The sequence below is a fragment of the Oryx dammah genome, unplaced genomic scaffold (assembly GCF_014754425.2).
Source record: "Oryx dammah isolate SB20612 unplaced genomic scaffold, SCBI_Odam_1.1 HiC_scaffold_8, whole genome shotgun sequence".
In the NCBI taxonomy this organism is placed as follows: Eukaryota; Metazoa; Chordata; class Mammalia; order Artiodactyla; family Bovidae; genus Oryx; species Oryx dammah.
This window is the reverse complement of record NW_024070192.1, coordinates 18400764-18408718: the sequence shown is the minus strand read 5'-3', so window position 1 is coordinate 18408718 and position 7955 is coordinate 18400764.

The following is a 7955-nucleotide window of genomic DNA, read 5'->3' as shown; positions in this document are numbered from 1 at the left end:
ATGCATACTGAAAGGTGAAGATAAGAAGATGGGAAATACATATACCATGCAGTTTCCAGTGGCCAAAGCTAGAACAATTTGAACAACAAAATAGAACAAATATCCATGAGTCCATATTGATATACTTAAGTAATTGCATAAATTAATAAGTGGAGCAGAAGACAAATTTCCCATGTGGAAGAATTCCAAATAATGTATCAATATATTAATGATACTCCTCTCTCAAGGATGGGGAGCTTGACTCCCCTCACCCTCCTCTTTTAAACCATTTTTAAAAGTTTTCATTGAATTGGTTATTAATATGATACTGCTTCTGATTTGGTGTGTGGGGTCTTAGCTTCTTGACCAGCGACTGAACCTGCACCCCTTGCACTGGAAGGTATATTCTTAATCACAGGAAAGTCTCATGACTCCCCCTGCTTTAAGTGTGGGCTGCACATAGTGACTACTTTAAAAAAAAAACAAAAAAACCCTGCAAATTACAGTGGAATAACTTGACAATCACTAGCTCAGCCAGCAACAGGGTCAACATCATCAATCATAGATTGTGTTGATATTATGTACACTTGAGGTGATGGGATGAAAATGGGACTCTGTGATCTTCCTCCTCAAAATTCATAACTGAGTCTAATCATGAGAGAAGTATCAGACAGACAACAGCATGATGGTTAATTCCATGTGTCAACTTGGTTAGTCCACAGTACTCAGTTATTCTATCAAACCACTAATCTAGAGATCGCTATGAATGTATGGGATTAATATCTACAATCTTTTGACTGTAACGCTGAAGAAACTGAATTTGAACGGTTTTATGAAGACCTATAAGACCTTTTAGAACTAACACCCAAAAAAGATGTCCTTTTCATTATAATGCAAAAGTAGGAAGTCAAGAAACACCTGGAGTAACAGACAAATTTGGCCTTGGAATGTGGAATGAAGCAGGGCAAAGACTAATAGAGTTTTGCCAAGAAAATGCACTGGTCATAGCAAACACCCTCTTCCAACAACACAAGAGAAGACTCTACACATGGACATCACCAAATGGTCAACACTGAAATCAGATTGATTATATTCTTTGCAGCCAAAGATGGAGAAGCTCTATACAGTCAACAAAAACAAGACCGGGAGCTGACTGTGGCTCAGATCATGAACTCCTTATTGCCAAATTCAGACTTAAATTGAAGAAAGTAGGGAAAACCGCTAGACCATTCAGATATGACCTAAATCAAATCCCTTATGATTATACAGTGGAAGTGAGTAATAGATTTAAGGGTCTAGATCTGATAGATAGAGAGCTTGATGAACTATGGAATGAGGTTTGTGACATTGTACAGGAGACAGGGATCAAGACCATCCCCATGGAAAAGAAATGCAAAAAAGCAAAATGGCTGTCTGGGGAGGCCTTACAAATAGCTGTGAAAAGAAGAGAGGTGAAAAGCAAAGGAGAAAAGGAAAGATACAATCATCTAAATGCAGAGTTCCAAAGAAAAGCAAGAAGAGATAAGAAAGCCTTCTTCAGCGATCAATGCAAAGAAATAGAGGAAAACAACAGAATGGGAAAGACTAGAGATCTCTTCAAGAAAATTAGAGATACCAAGGGAACATTTCATGCAAAGATGGGCTCGATAAAGGACAGAAATGGTCTGGACCTGACAGAAGCAGAAGATATTAAGAAGAGGTGGCAAGAATACACGGAAGAACTGTACAAAAAAGATCTTCACGACCCAGCTAATCATGATGATGTGATCACTAATCTAGAGCCAGACATCTTGGAATGTGAAGTCAAGTGGGCCTTAGAAAGCATCACTATGAACAAAGCTAGTGGAGGTGATGGAATTCCGGTGGAGCTGTTTCAAATCCTGAAAGATGATGCTGTGAAAGTGCTGCATTCAATATGCCAGCAAATTTGGAAAACTCAGCAGTGGCCACAGGACTGGAAAAGGTCCGTTTTCATTCCAATCCCAAAGAAAGGCAATGCCAAAGAATGCTCAAACTACCGCACAATTGCACTCATCTCACATGCTAGTAAAGTAATGCTCAAAATTCTCCAAGCCAGGCTTCAGCAATACATGAACCATGAACTCTCTGATGTTCAAGCTGGTTTTAGAAAAGGCAGAGGAACCAGAGATCAAATTGCCAACATCCGCTGGATCATGGAAAAAGCAAGAGAGTTCCAGAAAAACATCTGTTTCTGCTTTATTGACTATGCCAAAGCCTTTGACTGTGTGGATTACAATAAACTGTGGAAAATTCTGAAAGAGATGGGAATACCAGACCACCTAACCTGCCTCTTGAGAAATCTGTATGCAGGTCAGGAAGCAACAGTTAGAACTGGACATGGAACAACAGACTGGTTCCAAATAGGAAAAGGAGTGCATCAAGGCTGTATATTGTCATCCTGCTTATTTAACTTACATGCAGAGTACATCATGAGAAATGCTGGACTGGAAGAAACACAAGCTGGAATCAAGATTGCCAGGAGAAATATCAATAACCTCAGATTTGCAGATGATACCACCCTTATGGCAGAAAGTGAAGAGGAACTAAAAAGCCTCTTGATGAAAGTGAAAGAAGAGAGTGAAAAAGTTGGCTTCAAGCTCAACATTCAGAAAACGAAGATCATGGCATCCGGTCCCATCACTTCATGGGAAATAGATGGGGAAACAGTGGAAACAGTGTCAGACTTTATTTCTGGGGGCTCCAAAATCACTGCAGATGGTGACTGCACCCATGAAATTAAAAGACGCTTACTTCTTGGAAGAAAAGTTATGACCAACCTAGACAGCATATTCAAAAGCAGAGATATTACTTTGCCGACTAAGGTCCGTCTAGTCAAGGCTATGGTTTTTCCTGTGGTCATGTATGGATGTGAGAGTTGGACTGTGAAGAAGGCTGAGCGCTGAAGAATTGATGCTTTTGAACTGTGGTGTTGGAGAAGACTCTTGAGGGTCTCTTGGACTGCAAGGAGATCCAACCAGTCCATTCTGAAGGAGATCAATCCTGGGATTTCTTTGGAAGGAATGATGCTAAAGCTGAGACTCCAGTACTTTGGACACCTCATGCGAGAAGTTGACTCATTGGAAAAGACTCTGATGCCGGGAGGGATTGGGGGCAGGAGAGAAGGGGACGACCCAGGATGAATGGCTGGATGGCATCACGGACTCGATGGACGTGAGTCTGAGTGAACTTCGGGAGATGGTGATGGACAGGGAGGCCTGGCGTGCTGCGATTCATGGGGTCGCAAAGAGTTGGACACGACTGAGCGACTGAACTGAACTGAACTGAACTGAACTGGATGGTTCTCATCCAATCATCTGAAAGCCCATAAGAGAAAAACTAAGGGTTCCTTGAGGAAGGAGAAATTCTGTGAACTGCAATGTCAGTGCCTGCCCTACAGATTTCAGACTTGTCTAACCAGCCCTCACAATTGACTAAGTCAATTCCTTGGCAATAAAACAGTAAACCAATCAATCAATCTTCTCTCTTTCTCTGTAAATATTTATCTATAAATATATCTAGAAATACACAAATATATCTATCAGTTCAGTTCAGTTCAGTTCAGTCGCTCAGTCGTGTCCGACTCTTTGCAACCCCATGAATTGCAGCACGCCAGGCTTCCCTGTCCATCACCAACTCCCGGAGTTCACTCAGACTCACGTCCATCAAGTCAGTGATGCCATCCAGCCATCTCATCCTGGGTCGTCCCCTTCTCCTCCTGCCCCCAATCCCTCCCAGCATCAGTCTTTTCCAATGAGTCAACTCTTTGCATGAGGTGTCCAAAGTACTGGAGTCTCAGCTTTAGCATCATTCCTTCCAGAGAAATCCCAGGGTTGATCTCCTTCAGAATGGACTGGTTGGATCTCCTTGCAGTCCAAGGGACTCTCAAAGAGTCTTCTCCAACACCACAGTTCAAAAGCATCAATTCTTTGGTGCTCAGCCTTCTTCACAGTCCAACTCTCACATCCATACATGACCACAGGAAAAACCATAGCCTTGACTAGACGGACCTTAGTCGGCAAAGTAATGTCTCTGCTTTTGAATATGCTGTCTAGGTTGGTCATAACTTTTCTTCCAAGGAGTAAGCGTCTTTTAATTTCATGACTGCAGTCACCATCTGCAGTGATTTTGGAGCCCCCAGAAATAAAGTCTGACACTGTTTCCACTGTTTCCCCATCTATTTCCCATGAAGTGATGGGACCGGATGCCATGATCTTCGTTTTCTGAATGTTGAGCTTGAAGCCAACTTTTTCACTCTCCACTTTCACTTTCATCAAGAGGCTTTTTAGTTCCTCTTCACTTTCTGCCATAAGGGTGGTGTCATCTGCATATCTGAGGTTATTGATATTTCTCCCTGCAGTCTCGATTCCAGCTTGTGTTTCTTCCAGTCCAGCGTTTCTCATGATGTACTCTGCATGTAAGTTAAATAAGCAGGATGACAATATACAGCCTTGATGCACTCCTTTTCCTATTTGGAACCAGTCTGTTGTTCCATGTCCAGTTCTAACTGTTGCTTCCTGACCTGCATACAGATTTCTCAAGAGGCAGCATACAAATATCTATCTATATTTACATATATATATATATATACACATATGTTTATATATCTATATGTGTCCACCTATTTGTTCTACTGGTTCTCATGGGTTAAAGAAGAAACCATAAAGAAATTATACAATGTTTTGAAACAAATGAAAAAAATTGTGGGATATGGCTAAAGCAATATTCACAGAAAAATTTATAGCCTTAATTGTATATATTAGAAAATAAGTATATAATGGACAATCTAAGTTACCCATTTGTTTTTTAAAATTTACTTTAGATATTTATTTGGAGTTAATCCTTCAGAGGAACCAGACTTATTCTTTCTTGTATCCTCAGCCTACTTCTTGGGGCTTTCTTTCCTTTATTTTTTTGCAGGATCTTAGTTCCCTGACAAGGGATCAAACCTGTGTCCCCTACAATGGGGATGCAGAGTCCTAATGACTGGACCAAGGAATTCCCTAAATTACCCATTTCTATAATTTAGCAGGACCTTCCAAGTGGAGCTAATTGTAAAGAACCCACCTGCCATTGCAGGTTAGACATAAGGGACACACATTTGATCCCTGGGTTGGAAAGATCCTCTGGTGGAGGGCATGGCAACCCACTCCAATATTCTTGCCTGGAGAATCCCATGCACAGAGGAGCCTGGCAAGCTGCAGTCCATGTAGATGCACAGAGTCGTACATGAGGGAAGTGACTTAGCATGCACACATAATTCAGCAGGAAAACAAAATGAGTCCCTTAAAAGTAGAAAGAAGAAAAAAAATAATAAAAAATATATAAAATATAGAATGAAATATCAATAAAGGGAATCAATAAGGACAAAGGTAGTTCTTTAAGTAGATTAATAAAATGTAAAAATCTCCAGTGTGATTTATCATGAAAGAAAAAGATCACATACTGCAAATATCAGAAATGAAAAGAGTTTCATTACCAAATTTAGGGATATTTGAAAAAATAAGAGAATATCACGGATACATTTATCTTATACCAAAGAATTTAAACTTTTTAATAAAACAGACAAAGTCCTAGAAAGTTATGATATCACAAACCAACTCAAGAAGAAATAAGGGAATTATATCTCATCATGATGGAATTATAGGGTCTTGCTGTTTTGCAAGTGGAAACAGTGGCAGACTTTATTTATTTGGGCTCCAAATCATTGCAGATGGTGACTGCAGCCATGAAAGTAAAGGACGTTTACTCCTTGGAAGGAAAGTTATGACCAACCTAGACAGCATATTGGGCTTCCCTGGTGGCTCAGAGGTTAAAGCACCTGCCTCCAATGCAGGACACCCGGGTTCAATCCCTGGGTCAGGAAGATCCCCTGGAGAAGGAAATGGTAACCCACTCCAGTATTCTTGCCTGGAGAATCCCATGGATGGAGAAGCCTGGTAGGCTACAGTCCTCGGGGTCGCAAAGAGTCGTACATGACTGAGCGACTTCACTCACTCAGACAGCACATTAAAAAGAAGAGACATTACTTTGCCAACAAAGATCCATCTAGTCAAGGCTATGGTTTTTCCAGTAGTCCTGTGTGGATGTGAGAGCTGGACTGTGAAGAAAGCTGAGCACCGAAGAATTGATGCTTTTAAACTGTGGTGTTGGAGAAGACTCTTGAGAGTCCCTTGGACCGCAAGGAGATCCAACCAGTCCATCCTAAAGGAGATCAGTCCTGGGTGTTCACTGGAAGGATTGATGTTGAAGCTGAAACTCCAGTACTTTGGCCACCTGATGCGAAGAGCTGACTCATTGGAAAAGACCCTGATGCTGGGAAAGATTGAGGGCAGGAGGAGAAGGGGACAACAGAGGATGAGATGGTTGGATGGCATCACCGACTCAATGGACATGAGTTTGGGTAAACTCCAGGAGTTGGTGATGGACAGGGAGGCCTGGTGTGCTGCAGTCCATGGGGTTGCAAAGAGCTGGACACTACTGAACTCAACTGAACTGAACTGCCATCTTGCTTAAACAAGAAAACTAGATAAAATATATGAAACAACTGTTTTAGACATTGGATGATGGGCAGTACAGGGCTGCTGCTGCTGCTGCTGCTGCTGCTGCTAAGTCGCTTCAGTCGTGTCCGACTCTGTGCGACCCCACAGACGGCAGCCCACCAGGCTCCCCCGTCCCTGGGAGTCTCCAGGCAAGAATACTGGAGTGGGTTGCCATTTCCTTCTCCAGTGCATGAAAGTGAAAAGTGAAAGTGAAGTCACTCAGTCGTGTCCAACTCAGCGATCCCATGGACTGTAGCCTACCAGGCTCCTCCGTCCATGCGAGTCTCCAGGCAAGAGTACTGGAGTGGGGTAGTACAGGGCTGAGATATCCAAAAGAAAGGGAACAAGCAAAGAAAGCCCAATGATTGCCTCAAGTTCTGCCTGAAGGCACTCTTTAAACCACAGTGTCAGGAAAGTGTCCCAATGTCAGGAAGGGGTACCAGTGTCAGGAAGGGGTCCCAAAGCAATAGGTTTGCTGGGTCGGGATGAGAGATCACAGCTCAAGGAGGCTGTAACACTTGGAATTTACAAAGTAGAATATTAAAGAAAAGGAAGCTGTGTAGAGAGAGAGCTCAAGTGACATGCATGAGTCTTTGAGAGAGTCTTTGAATTAACTAAATCACTCATGTGAGAGTCAAACACTGCACATCTCAGAGTTGGACAAGCTGTGAGCTACAGGATTCCCAGAGCTTATAGAAGGCTAGGATATAATCAAGTTTTGATCACCCAGAGTGGAGAATATTCCTTAAAATATCCAGGTCATTCAGCAAAGATCCAAGAAAGTTAACACTTCAGTAGTTAATGAGAGCTATTTCAGCTTTATTAAGTTTGGATTGTATATTGTCACCCTCTTTATTTAACTTATATGCAGAGTGCATCATGAGAAATGCCAGGATGGATGAATCACAAACTGAAATCAAGATTGCTGGGAGAAATATCAACAGCCTCAGATATGCAGATGATACCACTCTAAAGGCAAAAAGAGAAGAGGGGAACTAAAGAGCCCCTTGATGAGAGTCAAAGCGAAGAGTGAAAAAGCTGGCTTGAAATTCAACATTTTAAAAACTAAGACCATGATATTTGGTCCCATCACTTCATGGCAAATGGAAGGAGAAAAAGTGACAGATTTTATTTTCTTGGGCTCCAAAATCACTGTGGACAGTGACTGCAGCCATGAAATTAAAAGATGCTTGCTCCTTGGAAGGAAAGCTATGATAAACCCAGGCATCATGTTAAAAAGCAGAGACCTCACTTCTCTGACAAAGGTCTGTCTAGTCAAAGCTAAGGTTTCACCAGTAGTCATGTATGGATGTGAGAGTTGTACCATAAAGAAAGCTGAATGCCGAAGAATTGATGTTTTTGAATGGTGGTGCTGGAGAAGACTCTTGAGAGTCCTTGGACTGCAAGGAGATTAAA